At 34.2% G+C, this 15603-nt stretch overlaps 1 protein-coding gene across 11 annotated transcripts in view; it reads left to right on the top strand.

Moving 5' to 3' along the window:
- SSBP2 (single stranded DNA binding protein 2) overlaps positions 1-15603 on the top strand; it is a 324484-nt gene that overhangs the window by 183259 nt on the left and 125622 nt on the right. The gene's annotated exons all lie outside the window — the stretch shown is intronic.

Here is a 15603-nt window from a genome sequence, read left to right as displayed (position 1 = left end):
TTTTTGAGTTGATTTTTGTGTATGGCATAAGATAAGGGTCTAATTTCATTCTTTTTCCATTTCCTCAGCACCATTTATAGAAGACTCTTCTTTCCCTATTGTATATTCTTGGCACTCTTGATGAAGATCAGTTGACTGAATATGCTTATTTCTGGGCTTTCTATTCTGTTCCATTAGTCTACATGTCTGTCTACAGTATCGTACTATACTGTTACAGTGTCCTTTAAAGAATAGAAATTTTTACTTTTGATGACGTTTCATTTATCAATGTCTTTCTTTTGGTGGTGTATCTAAGGAGTTCTTGTCTAAACCAAATCACAGATATTTTTTTCTTGTGTATTCTCTAGAACCTTTAGAATTTGTTTTTACATTTGTTCTATGTGGTCTGCTTTGAGATTTATATATGGTCCAGAGTTTGGGTTAGGGATTTTCTTGTTTTATTTTGTATTTTGGCGTATGGATATCCAGTTCCAGCACTATTTATTGAAAGGACTCTCATTTCTCTTTTGGATTGTATTTGCATCTTTGTTGAAAATTGCCATATATGTGTGGATTCTCTATTCTGTATCATTGAACTATTCTTTTTCCACTGTCATGTTGTATTGATTGCTATGCTTTATAGTAAATCTTGAAATCAGGTAGTGTGAAACCTTCAACTTTGCTGCTCTTTTTCAAAATTATTTTGGCTATTCAACTTCTTTTCTATTTCCAGTGTTTGATTTCTACAAAACAATCCTGTTGAGATATTAATTGGAATTGTGTTGACCCTATAGATAGTTTGAAAGAATTGAAATAGTAATACTGAGTCTTTCCCTTCATGAAAGCTATATATCTCTCCTTTTATTTAAATTTTCATTAAGTTCTTTAATTAGTGATTTATAATTTTCAGCACACAGCTCATGCACATATTTTGTTAGCTCTACACCAAAACATTTTAATGATTTTTGTGATATAGTTAAATGGTACCTTTAAAATTTGAATATCCAATTATTCATTGCCCATATATGGAAATATTGGTTTTCTATCTTGTTAAATTAACTTTTAAATTGTGTTTGCTTTTTAATGAACTTTCTTTGGAGTTTATATGTAGACAATGATGTCCTTTAGGATTTCAAAAAAGAGTACACTTTATTTTGTTATACTCATGAGTTCCTTAGGACATGGTTTGCTCTTATATACATATCATATGATTAGATGGTTCTTTTTTATATCATATTTACATTGTATAGATTGTTCTTATGGTTTGTTTTGATTTCTGTTTGGTGGTTTTTAGTGCCAATAATTTGGCATCAGGACCAACTTAATTATCTCTTATAAAGTGCAATACTCTTGCATAGTTATGATATATGTTTCCATGAAAAATAGCACATGGGAAATTTTTATATTCCTCTCCCTCAATGGGATTTGAAAGAATGTATATCTTACTTATGGTAGGCAACTAAAATAAGTAATAACATTGGAAAATATCTTTTTCTAGAATTATATTTCTTTTTACACTGCTTAGTCATTATTGTTATATGAATATAAAAAGGTCTTGGCCAGGAGTGGTGGCTCACGCCTGTATCCCAGCACTCTGGGAGGCTGAAGCCAATGGATCATTTGAGGTCAGAAGTTCAAGACCAGCCTGGCCAACATGGCGAAACTGCATCTCTACTAAAAATACAAAAAAAAAAAAAATTAGCCATGTGTAGTGGCTCTTGCCTATAGTCCCAGCTACTTGGGAGGCTGAGGCAGGAGAATCGCTTGAACTCGGAGGTGGGGGTTGCAGTGAGCCAAGATCGTGCCATTATACTCCAGCCTGGGTGACAAGAGCGAAGCTCCATCTCAAAAAAAAAATAAAAAGGGTCTTAGCATTTTAATCATGTTTAAGGCTGCCTTCATGTTTTGTGTGATTTTTTTTTTAAGTTGTGACATTGCTTTAGTGAGTTTTCGAGACCTTAAAAATGAATCTTTAATTTCAGCAGATTATGATGAATGAGAGGCATTTACAGTATACAATTGCTATCTTGATGCATTTCTACTCTGTGGGGCTTTATCGATTTCTTTCCTTTTTCATTGGCCATAACTCAAGATTTCTTCTAAGTAATATAGGGTCACTGAAAACAAAGGTGATTCTAGCTCTTTTTTTTTCCTTTTGGTCTTAATCCCCAAATTGTCTTTTTAAAAATACTTGTCTACATTTAGTACTTAGTAGAAGAGAATTAATTGATAATTCTGCTTACCTATTTATTTGTTTTTAACAAACAATATCTGTTTGTGGTACATATAACCTGAGGCTACTGGTTTAGATTAGAAGTCATTAAATAGAATTATTTTTTAAGATTAATAAATACAAAAGCACAGACTGTATTTTTTCAGACACTGCATTGCCATCTCTTCCATGAATGAGACACAATTTTTTAAGATACTTAATAGCCACATTTTAGAGATAAGCTCATTGTTGTTTTCCAAGTTTTAAAGGACCATTAGCAAAAATATTGTTTTCTTTTTCTATTCTCAGTCTCTTTGGCTATTATTTTCCTTGTTCAGTATCATAGGATGTTCCCATAATAAAACAAAAAAGAAACATTCTTGGGGAAGGATTTATCAGGGGATTACATTATTTTTTGTGATAGTTTATTCTAGTTTTTTAGATATTTATTTATTCAAGTAAATGAGAAAACTAATTTCTGAAAACGTTAATTACAAGGAAAGATTTCTGGTACTAGGAGAAACTCCTTTGATCATAGGATGGTGTTAAAGTCAGCACCAGTAGGACATGAGCACTTTTTTCTTGAGTTCTATAGCAATTTTAGTGGTACTTAATAGTCCTATACTTAAACATGACTATAATTAATTATTCTGTATTGTATTCTTGAAATTTGCTAAGAGAATAGGTCTTAAATGTTCTCACCACAATGTGTATGTATATCAAAACATCACGTTATTAAATATATACCTTAAATATATACAATTTAATACCTTAAATATATACAATTTTTATTGTCAATTATACTTAAAGCTGGAAAAAAATACTGTTATGAATTAGAATACTTAAGGAAAACTACTTAGACATGGAACATAGTTTCATAATTACATCTGTAAAAATGCACCTTTACAAAATCTAAGAATATTCTTAGGCATTCCAGAGCTGCTTCTCTCTGGATGGAGTCTGAAGAGAATAAGGGGAAGGGGTAGGAAAGAGTAGAGGTGGGAAAATAAGCACTGAGGTGGCTTTCTATCCATGTCTGTCTGAAATAATACTTCTGCTATGTGCATTGCTAAAACACCCACTTTCCCTATAAACTGATTCTGCTCTTCTTCCAAGGATTATTTTTCCTTGTTTTGGCATGGAAAGCTAAAGCTATTACTACCTTTTCTTTTTTTTTTTCCTGCAACCCTTTGGCAGTACAGAGTTTATAGCCGCAGGACTCTTCCTGTCTAAATAGAGAGCAATGCAGTGAAATTTTAAAAAGGCTTCTGATTGTTAATTTGAAGGACTTGATATTTTAAGACCCGTGAAAGTTACCCATACTCTTGAAATCTGAACACAATATTTTTTGTAAAATTGGAAATGACATGAGAATCTAGCAGCCTCTTTTTTTCCTAATCAAATAAGAAGTGTTATACAATTAATCGTGGCACACAGTAAATAGCACACTTGATACTCTGTTGTACTCTGTTATTTAATATAGTTTATGTTAAAGTTTATTTTTCTGGGGAAGCAATCGTATTTTTCAGTTATTGATTGTGAAAATTATATTGTATATGTTGAAATCGCAAAATAATTGAAATTATATATTCAGTATAGTTTTGCTTAATAAGTAAATTAAAAGCTTATTTAATAATTTGAGATTAGTTATGGACAAAACTAGACTTCTGATACCTTATGTAATAGTCTATCAGAATAGATTATATTTTGCAAAATCACTGTTTTTGTAGTTTTTTTGGCGTTTCAGATTTTGACGGTTGGTTTATGTAATGACATTGTTATTGAATAAAAATTGCTTAAATATATACAAGACCAAATTATTAGTATAGTCATTTGTATTGAAATGAAGGATATGTTTTAGAAATGTGGTTAAGTGATATTTTTATAACAAGGAAAACTAATTATAAGTTCAATAACTCACAAAATTTAAGGCAGAAACCTACTAGTTTGCAGTTCATTTCTATTATTTGTTTCTTATAATATTATAAATAATTTTTTTCCCTTTTTGAGACGGAGTCTCACTCTGTTGCCAGGCTGGAGTACGGTGGTGCAATCTCGGCTCACTGCAACCTCTGCCTCCTGGGTTCAAGTGATTCTCCTGCCTCAGCCTCCCAGATAGCTGGGACTACAGGCATGCGCCACCCAGCTAATTTTCTTTTTTTTTTTTTTTTTTTGCTCTGTCACCCAAGCTGGAGTGCAGTGGCACAATCTCGGCTTATTGCAACCTCCGCTTCCCGGGTTCAAGCAATTCTCCTGCCTCAGCCTCCTGAGTAGCTGGGATTACAGGCATGCACCACCACGCCTGGCTAATTTTTTTTGTATTTTTAGTAGAGACAGGTTTCACCATGTTGGTCAGGCTGGTCTCGAACTCCTGACCTCATGATACTCCTGCCTTGGTTGGCTTCCCAAAGTGCTGTGATTACAGGCGTGAGCCACCGCACCCAGCTAATTTTTGTATTTTTAGTATAGATGGGATTTTGCCACGTTGACCAGACTGGTCTCAATCTCTTGACCTCGTGATCCACCCACCTTCGCCTCCCAAAGTGCTAGGATTACAGGTGTGAGCCACCACGCCCAGCCTATAAATAATTTTTTAAAACATCTTTCTAAGCATGCTGAGGAAGATATTTCTTAGATGTTCCTCTGTTACTGCTAGGCATCATGACACTGTTTAAAAGATCAGATGTTCTATTCTGATAAACTGTAGTAAATATAGATAGTACTACTCTTCCACATAATAAATCTTTTTGCTTTGACCATTAATTTGTCCTGGAGCTTTATGTCAAAGAGATAAGAAAGAAAGTAAAAAACATTTTAGAAGAAATAGAAAGCAAAATACAAGTTGAGCCAAGCTTTTATATTAAAACATTCAGGTTGTTCTGATTTCCTAAAGAATAAAAGAATACCACTATGTTTAGACAAGTCATGTGAGTTAGTAAAAGCATAGTTCATCTTAAGGCATTGATGACACAACTTTGGTTTAGACATGCACAATTTTACATTTTGCCAACATTCTTCTATTAATGTTCATATTTATTCAAGTAGCACCTACTGTGCCAGGACTGCACCAGGTGTTAGGAATATAAAATATCTCTCTCTGTTCTCTGTCATATGAGGATACAATAGGAAGATAGCCATCTGCAAACCAGGAAGTGTGCCCTCACCAGACGCCATATCTGCCAGCACCCTGATCTTGGACATCATAGCCTCCAGAACTGACAGAAACAAATGTTTATTGTTTAAGCCACCCAGTTTTTGTTAATTTGTGATAGCCACCCAGACTGACTAAGACATGTAGCAACAGTATGGAGAAAGAGGTATATTTTGAGAAAACAACCAGATAATTGATTTCAATGAAGTATGAGAGGTGCTTTTATTTAGGGAAAGCACAGGGTACTATAACAGTATATGGCAGAAGGAATGCAAAACCTCGTAATTTACAAGGTATTGGATAGTATACTTAGAAGGGCCTTGCTGCATGGAATACTTACTCCATTATGCTTGAGTCCCACCTAAGATATCTTAAAAGCAAGATCCAAAAGGTTCCAACAATTTTTAAGTAATATGGCTGTGTCCCAGAACAAAGCTCAAGAACATAGATAGAAACATGAATCCAGCACCCAACAAAGTAAAATTCATAATGTCTGGATTTCAATCAGACATTACCAGATGATGCACAGAAGCAGGAAAATATCCATAATGAGGAGAAAAACGAACCAAAACCGATCTGTAACTGACATAGATTTTAGAACTAGAAAATATTTTAAAACAGTTGTTATAATGTTCCGTATATTCAAAAAATTAGAGGAAATGGAACATGTTAGGTGGAAATATGGAATATCAAGAAAGAACCAAATCCAACATCTAGAGATGGAAAATGCACTGGATGGGATTAATGGCGGATTAGACATTGCAGAAGCAAAGATTAGTAAACTTGAAGACATAGCAATAGAAACTGTCCAAAATGAAATACAGAGTGGAGGAAAAAAAGACTTAAAAGAAGTAGGAGAAGGGTAGAGCAGTAGTGAGCTCTGGGATATCCTCAAAAAGCCTAATATACTTAGAATCACCCAAAGGAGAGGAGAGAGACAAGGAGGACAGAAAAAATACTTACATAAATCACTGCCAGAAGTCTTCCAAATTTAAGGCAAACTATAAACTTAGAGATCCAAGATAGTCAAAGAACTCAAGCACAAAAACATGAAGAAAAATACGCCAATGCGTGTGATAATCAAATTGTTCAAAACCAGTGGCAAAGAGGAAATCTGAAAAGCAGCCTGTAGTAAAGTCACATTATGTATAGAGGAAAAATGATGAAGATTTCAGCAAACTTTTTGTTGAAAGTAATGCAAATGAGAAGACAGTGGAACAACATCTTTAAAGTACAGAAGAAACAAACATCAACCTAGAATTGTCAAGAGTTAGAGACTAGGCCTTAAAGGCTCTTTTTATCCACATTAAGGAGTACTGGAGTATGAAGGAAGAGGCACATGAAAGTGAGATTAGAAAGGATGAATCACAGAGGTAAGAGAAAACCCCAGAGACTGTGTCATCACAAAAGTTATGTACAGCTTTTTGTAGAGCTTATTATGGACTAGGTATTGGTACTAGCAGTTTTGCATGTATTAATTTAACTTTCACAACAATCCTTTGGTCTAGATACCTGCAGAATTGTTACCTAATAATGAAAAAATGAGGTATAGAGAAGTTAAGTGAGTTGCCCAAGAAAATGCGTAGCTAATAAGTGAACAGAATCAGGATTTGAACTCATGCAATTTGACAATAGAATTTGTGCTCTTAACTAGTACATCATGCTGCCTTTTAAGCAAGGCAAGGGATGAAAATGATGTTTGGATTTAACAATAAGGATTTCATGAAAAGGCAGTAGGGAATAGGATCCACAGTAAAAGTAAATAAAGGACCCTAGGAGGAGAAAGACCTCTATCATTGTCACAGTGTGGAAGGAGCAGAGCATGGATGTGCATGCATATGAACTTGAGGTTTCCTGCTAATCACAGCTCCTTCAATATCAATTTCTCTTTCATGGATTCAAAACGGGCTAAAATTGTCTGTGTTAGCAAGTTAACCTCATTTAACTTCAACTTTTCTTGGTGATGGGGAGAAAGAAGAGAATCCTTCTTTCTTTGCTATTGAAATATAGGTTTCTAAGATAGAGACTGGGCTGAGGAAGTCTTTCTGGTACCCATAAAACATGGAGAGTTTTTAACTGCTTTTGAAGATTCACATTTGCAATGACCACTGGAAATGAACATAGCCCTTGATATTGTGTGTTGGGGTAAATCTGTATTGACAGGAAAAGGTTGCTATATAAAGATAATATATAAAGATAATACATGAAATTTTCTGCAGGGGTGATAGTAATTATGATATACAATATCTCTTTATAAGCAACCGTCTAGAATATGGGCCAGCAAACTCCTGCCAATTTTTGTAAGTAAAGTTTTCTTTGGAACTAGCCATGCCCATTCTTGACTTATGTCTGTGGCTGCTTTTGTACTAGAATATCAGATCTAAATGGCTTCAGCAGAGACTATAAGACTATAAAGCCTAATACATTTACTATCTGCTCATTTTCAGAAAAAGTTTGCTGACCTCTTTTCTAGAATAATAAAGCAGTAAAAACTTGGAAAAATGTTTTGAGAAAAAGAGAAAAATACCAAAAATGTGGAGACGTAGCAAACTAGAAGATACTAAGAATATATTTTTAAGGGAAAATCACTTTGCAAACTGATATAGATTGTACATTGATCTCATTTTTATCTAAATGATTTACATAAAATGTTAACAGCAATTGTCATATTTGATTTTTATTTTCTTACTGGTTCTGTGTGTTTTCTGATTTTTGTACAATGAACATATATTATTGTGTTAGTAATAAAGCCAACTAATAGTAGACCAGGGTGACAACATAGAAGACAAAGCTAATTAGAATGTGAAGACAATTTGGCAGGGTCAGGCAAAGATGAGGCATCCTGGAAGATGTACAGGAAAATGCTCAAGTTGCCAGAGAAGTTGGAGAAATGTTTTTGATAATGCCACTAAGAACACATTCGGTTTCTTTAATTTTTATATTTAACCACAATTTACACAGGCTATGAGTAGTCTCTAAAAATGACTTTCCATAAAAAACAACCAAAATGAGTTATATAAATTATAAATCACATTTAGGAACATTTATAAATGTTCCTTATTTCCAAAGATACAGATTTTTAAAAATTAGTTTATACAGATGTTCTTAGTTTTGTGACTTACTGATAATGTTTTATATTAGTGATTTATTTTTAATTAGAAAAATTAAATTTATTTTGCTATAAATAAAGTCTGCACTTTATTAAAGTGGAGGACCTTGTTTTGTAAGAAATCACAATTATTTCTTTAAACAAGGCAAAGAAATTTTATTTGGTCAAAAATAATCAGAAATTACAGAAAGCAATCTTGAATGAGGTACTGTTATTAACCAGATGAAACTTAAAGTAGTTTTACTGTGGTATTCTACTGCAGCATCTGCACTGTGGCACTACCCAGATGCTCACTATAAAGTTCAGTGGCTCCTGACAAGCATTAAGTTCCTTTCAGTGGCTGTACTATGTTAGGAGTCATTGAAACAGAAGAGAAATCAGATTTTACCAAAGCTTATCTCTTAAGTCAACGTATTTTTATTTAAATTATCATCATGAATGGTATTTATTATCTCTATAATGACTAAATCAGTTGTTGAGAGCTATCTGAATATAGAAGCTTAGGATACAAATTACTGGCTTGCCCATAAACTGTCATGCAAAACAAACAAACAAACAGAAAACTAAAGCAAATAACAGTTCTAAACCTCTTTTTCTATTTGTCCTTTAAATATGAGTCAAAAAGGCTAGTGGTTTATTAGCTATAACTAAAATATAATTTGTAGGAGGAATTTTTATGTAACCATTGTTAAAAACAAATTAATTCAATAGAGAATGAACCTCAGAGCAAGACTATATGTGGATATACGTAGTGTTTTTATGTGAAATATAAAATTTGAGCCTTTGTGTTAATTAAATATATAATTATCTAAAATTAAATAAATATAATTATATATTTAAAATTGTACATGCTTGTGCATTATTTTATTCACCCATTCCACCAACCAGTATGACCACGAATAATGAAATGATTTTGAATGAAAGAATATCGGTAATAGGTATATTTACAAGAAATTTCATGTTAATTAAATCCATTATGTTATGGAATTTTTTAAGGAGAAGTGGTAGAAGTCCCACTTCTGATTGTTTAACAATGGACTGAAAAAGCCTACACACATTGTTGGGACCAAACATCACTGGCCATAGATGTGTCAGATGTCCTCATGGATCTTATTTATACCTAATTTTTATTATTCAAGTTCATTTTAATCATAATGTAGACCGGAATCTGTTTTTGTTACTTATGCAAGCACTCTCTTTTTTTAAAATTAATTAATGGATTTCTCATTTATTCAGGAAGTCTCTAATGGCATTTGGGGGAGGGGAAGTTTATTAGTTCCTTCCTGAGTAATGCAGTTTTTATTTCTTGTTGAAACTGTGGTCTCAGCCAAAAACCAGTGTTGGGTGGAAGAAAGGATTAATAAAAAAGGGTAGGAGAGAAGCAGGGAAAGCAAGCAGGAAAGGATAGAGGGAGGAAAGGCTTGTAAGAAAAGAAGAGAAAGCAAAAAAGGAAAAAAAGAAAGTTAACTATACAAACATTTAGGTTAGTTCACTTGTATAAAAAGTAAATACATTGTAAATTGTTCTGCTAAAACAGCAACATCCTGTCCTTATCTCATTTCTACTCCCTGCTGCCTCTATTTCCTGCTGCCCTGATGATGATATTTTATTTATATATAAATATATGAAGCAATATGTTTATTTTGATGATGTTTGTTACTGAATTTCTAAGTAATTGAAACATAAAGGAGAATTATTCTAGTTATAAATTTTTCTGAGTTTTTATATGATTATGGGAAAATAACCACTTCTATAACTTTATACGTTTACTTCAGTAATGATATTTTTTTGATGCTATGAGTCAAGAAAATGTCCAGCCCAAGTCTGGGTTTTGGGGAGTGGCTAGTATGTAGTGTGTGGAGAGGTGCAGGGTGGAGTGTATCACAGTCTCGCTATTTCCCTTATAAAATAAACTGTTTCTGAAAGATTCTTACATTTTTAGAATTGATCTCTCAGCCTTTGTAATTTATATAAATATTTAACTTGTTTAGAGAAAATAAGACATAAAAGGTAGTTACAGAGACTAGGGTTGCGAGTGAAAGAATAGGTTTTGCATGTACATTTCATGTTGGCTCTACTTAACCTTATAATCCATAGTGAGGAAGGTAAATTCAGTATTGCTGTTAATCAAATCACTGAGCTTCAGTGACTCACCCAAGGCCTCATGGACAATGGGCGACTGCTAGGGTTGAATGAGAATTCATACCTCCTCTTCCGATTCTCAGCAGTCATGGAGTCTCATTATCATCATCATTTCCTGAACTGCTACTGTGCTGGAAGTACTCCTGACAGTTTGTATCCTCCCTCAGAAGCTGTGACCTATTTTTAATGTTGCTTTTTCAGGTAAAGAGATAATATTACATGCTGTGTAATATTATCCATTGCTGTATAAATGGATGAAGAAGAATTTATAAATTCCAGACCTACTTAGCATTTTCATGCTCTTTATAATTACTAAAAGTCTATCACTATTTGAGTCACAGGTTAACTAAAAAAATTAAAGAATCCCAACTGTATTTTTGTTCTACTAATTCCTCTTCACATGCACACCTTTACATTATTTTCTGTAAATCCTGTTTTACTTTTTTTTTCTTTTTTCTTTCTCTTTTTTTTTTTTTTTTTTTTTGAGAAATAGTCTTGCTCTGTTGCCCAGGCTGGAGTGCAGTGGCATGATCACAGCTTACTGCATCCTCTGCCTCCTAGGTTCAAGTGAGTCTTGTACCTCAGCCTCCTGAGTAGCTGGGATTACGGGCATGTGTCACCACGCCTAGCTAATTTTTGTGTTTTAGTAGAGACAGGGTTTCACCATGTTGGTAAGGCTGGTCTCAAATTCCTGTCCTCAAGTGATCCACCCACCTGGACCTCCCAAAATTCTGGGATTACCAGACATGAGCCACTGTGCCCGGCCTTTACTTTGTTTTGACTGTGTAAATTTCTGGTTTCTTAATACAGTTTCTGATGATAATTAAATATTAGGTTCACTCTACTCTTACATATAGGTATTTATTCTAAATATATATTATATGAACCCAGCTATGTCATATGGATTTGAGAACTAGCATTAAACATACTTTAGGCTCTTGTTTGCTTATGTATCTCTCTATACAAGAATTAGCACAAATATTGATATACTTATTTACCAAGATAATGTTATTAATTTTATGCTGCAAAGCAAAATAAGCTATATCCAATATTTTCCTAATGTCAAGTGAGTGTAACTAGAAAAGGAATGTAAGCGAGATCACAGTGTGTGAAGTGTGAGTTGATACACTGATACCTTTTATGATTCAATTAAATGTTTTCGGAAAATAGCCTCTTCAAATTCTTTTTTTTTTTTTTTTTTTTTTTTTTTTGAGACGGAGTCTCGCGCTGTGTCATCCAGGCTGGAGTGCAGTGGCGCGATCTCGGCTCACTGCAAGCTCCGCCTCCCAGGTTCACGCCATTCTCCTGCCTCAGCCTCCGAGTAGCTGGGACTACAGGCGCCCGCCACCACGCCCGGCTAGTTTTTTGTATTTTTAGTAGAGACGGGGTTTCACCATGTTAGCCAGGATGGTCTCGATCTCCTGACCTCGTGATCCACCCGCCTCGGCCTCCCAAAGTGCTGGGATTACAGGCTTGAGCCACCGCGCCCGGCCTGCCTCTTCAAATTCTTAGAAATTCCCTAAGAAATGTACAAGGAGCTTCAAAATGTATAATTACTTTAGATCTATTTAATAGTTGTCAACATTTTAAAATAATAGTCTTGTAGATATTTTTAAAGCACCAGGACAATGACATAAAAATAAGCATAAATTGTAATTATCTCTAGATTTAATAAAGTATACATTTTTACATTCTACAAAACTTAATTTTAATTGTTTTTAGCACTGAAATATAATTACTAAAAGGTGACCAGCAAAAAATTTAAATAAGATTTAAGTTGAGAGCTTTACTGGAAGAAATGCAGTTACATTTCTTTATTTTGGTAAATAAGTAATAAATACTTTTATTTTAATAAATAACAGAATGCAAGTGGAAAATTCCCCCATGGAATCACTTGTTTTTCAAGCCTTCCCATTGAGAAAGATTGATTCTAGACTGACTGTCAGAATTTTAGAGATTAACGTTATATAAAAAGTATTTGCATTTCTAAAACTTTTAAAATCATGAGTATGATAAAATTCCAAAAATGGATACCTAAGGTGCTTCACTTGAAATACCAATAATTAGGAAAACTATGATTATGCTTATGTTGAATATCTTCTGCAAATAAAATAATCAGATTTATTGTTGTCAAGCAGATACATATACTTAAGAAAAATAAGGTCTTGTTTTTCTAATTCTTAAAACCGAATGTATTTTTAGTGTAGTGAGATAATACAGGAAAAAATTTTAAAGGCTAAATAATTTGTTGTTTTAATAGTGAAAAACAATTGATTCCTAGTTAGTTATAATAATAACATGAACATTCTTTGCCTATGATTTCTTTTTTTTTTTTTTTTTGAGACAGAGTCTTGCTCTGTTGCCCAGGCTGGAGTGCAGTGGTGTGATCTCTGTTCTGCTCACTGCAAGCTCCACCTCCCGGGTTCACGCCATTCTCCTGCCTCAGCCTCCCGAGTAGCTGGGACTACAGGTGCCTGCCAGCTAATTTTTTGTATTTTTAGTAGAGACGGGGTTTCACCGTGTTAGCCAGGATGATCTCGATCTCCTGACCTCGTGATCCACCTGCCTTGGCCTCCCAGAGTGCTGGGATTATAGGTGTGAGCCACTGTGCCTGGCCAGTATTCTACATTTTTAAATATATTCCGTAGCCCATTTTAGTAAGTTCACTGGAGAAGAGGTAGGATTTTTGAGTCATTTCACTTTAATTCATGCAAATGTCATGAAATACTACTTGGGCAGAAGTAATATACGTTAGATCCATAGTTAGAATATTTTTATTAAGAAATCAAGAACTGGTATAGTGCTGTCTGAACATATATTTCTTAAGTATATTTTATTATTAGAACAGTTCACAACACAATTGAGTAGAAAGTTCAGAGGTTTCCCATATACCCCTCTGCCTCTAACATACAACCTCTTTTATCAACATGCTGTACCCACAGTGGTACATTCGTTATGATCAATGAACCTGCATTGACACATTATCACCCAAAGTCCACAGTTTATATTAGGGTTCACTTTTGTTACTGTATATTCCATGGGTTTATATAGTAACATACAGAATAGTTTCACTGCCCTAAAAATCTTTGTGTCCTGTCTTTTCATCCCTCCCTTCCTCCAACTGTTGGCAACTGTTATTTTTTCACTGTCTCCCTTTTCCAGAATATCATATAGTTGGAATCATACAGTATGTAGCCTTTTCAGATTGGTTTCTTTCACTTAGTAATATGCATTTAAGTTTTCTCAGCTGGGCACAGTGGCTCATATGTGTAATTCTAGCATTTTGTGAGTCCAAGGCAGGAGGATCACTTGAGCCCAGGAGTTTGAGACCAGCTGGGCAACATAGCAAGACATCGTCTCTACAAAAAATAAAAACAAAAAAATTATCTAGACATGGTGGCACGTTCTTGTAGTCCTAGCTACTTGGAAGGCTGAAGCAGGAAGATTGCTCAAGCCTAGAAGTTGAAGGTTGCAGTGAACTATGATTGTGCCACTGCACTCCAGCCTGGGCAACAGAGTGAGGTCATGTCTCAAAGGAAAAAAAATGTTTTCTCCATGTCTTTTCATGGCTTGATAGCTCATATCTTTTTAGCACTGAATAATATTCCATTGTCTGGATGTGATACAGTTTATTTCTCTATTCACCAACTGAAGAACATCTTGGTTGTTTCTAAGTGTTGGCAATTATAAATAAAGCTGCTACAAACATCTATGTGCAGATTTTTGTTTGGGATTAGGTTTTTAACTCCTTGGGTAAGTACCAAAGAGAGCAGTTGCTGGATCATATGGTAAAAGTACGTTTGGTTTTGTAAGAAACTGCCAAACTGTATTCCAAAGTGGCTGCGCCATTTTGCATTTCCACCAGCAATGGATGAGTTCCTGTTGCTTCAAATCCCCACCAGCATTTTATGGTGGTGTTAGTGTTCTAGATTTTGGCCTGAACATGTATTTCTTTTTTTTGACCAAGATTTGCCCTTTACTATAAAAGCCCAAACTATGAATGATTATCAGTCTTGGTGAAAACTTTTAACAATCATAAGATTGGCATTGTGTTAGAAGGCAGATTTCTTTTGAGAAGTCATTTTTTCTAGAAATCGTTGATCAATAAATTCACTGACTTTTCTGTTCTCCAGTAGCCTGTCCAAAAGTTATGGATTCGTACTATTTTACTAAAATTAATGGAGAGGAAAACTGGAAGTGATAGTTGTTCTAAGAAAATTAGTATTTTAACCAGGCTAGTAGTTTTATCTTTGGATGTATGTGAACAGTTCTAATGAAAAATATTTTCCCTTTGACCTCAAAGATGTAAGAGTAACTCAAGCCTAAAAAAGACTAAATCTCTTGAAAGTTAAAGTTGAAGACACCGAGAAAGTATTTATATGCCTTCTGGCAGCAGCATTTTTTGTTGTTGTTTGTCTAGTTAGTGCCCTGGCATAAAGAAAAAAATAGACATTTGCGAATTTCACCTAAAAATTGACTCCTATATCAGTAAAGATTTTATTGGGTTGAGGTATAGAATAATCAGTCTGAAAGGGATCATTGTGCAATGTAAATTAACGATCAAGAATGCAAGCTTTGGAATTAGAACTGAATTTAAAATTGTGATTTTGCTACTTAGTAACATGTGACCTTGGACAAGTTGTGTAAAGTTATGTGTGGCATAGCTTCCTTATTTGTAAAGTGGGAAAGATAATGCCTATTCGTTGCTATTATAATGATTAAATGAGATTACGTAAAGTACTTGGTACAATGCCTAATGCTCAGTAGGTGATTAATAAGTGATAGCCATTGTTCTTGATCAACCAGGCTTGTACTTAAACATTCCCTTTAAAACTATTAAAGGACAAAAGAAGGAAGGGGAATTTCATCTGATCAACTAGCTTGCACTTAAACATTCCCTTTAAAACTATTAAAGGGAAAAGGAAGGGAAGGGAATTTCATCTAACTCACCAAGAATGGAGTGGACATTGGATTCGGGGAGCAAAGGCCTATGACAAAGAAATTAAAACT

This window comes from Papio anubis, chromosome 5 (assembly GCF_008728515.1).
Source record: "Papio anubis isolate 15944 chromosome 5, Panubis1.0, whole genome shotgun sequence".
In the NCBI taxonomy this organism is placed as follows: Eukaryota; Metazoa; Chordata; class Mammalia; order Primates; family Cercopithecidae; genus Papio; species Papio anubis.
Note: the sequence above shows the minus strand (reverse complement) of the source record. Positions and strands in the feature narration are given on the sequence as shown.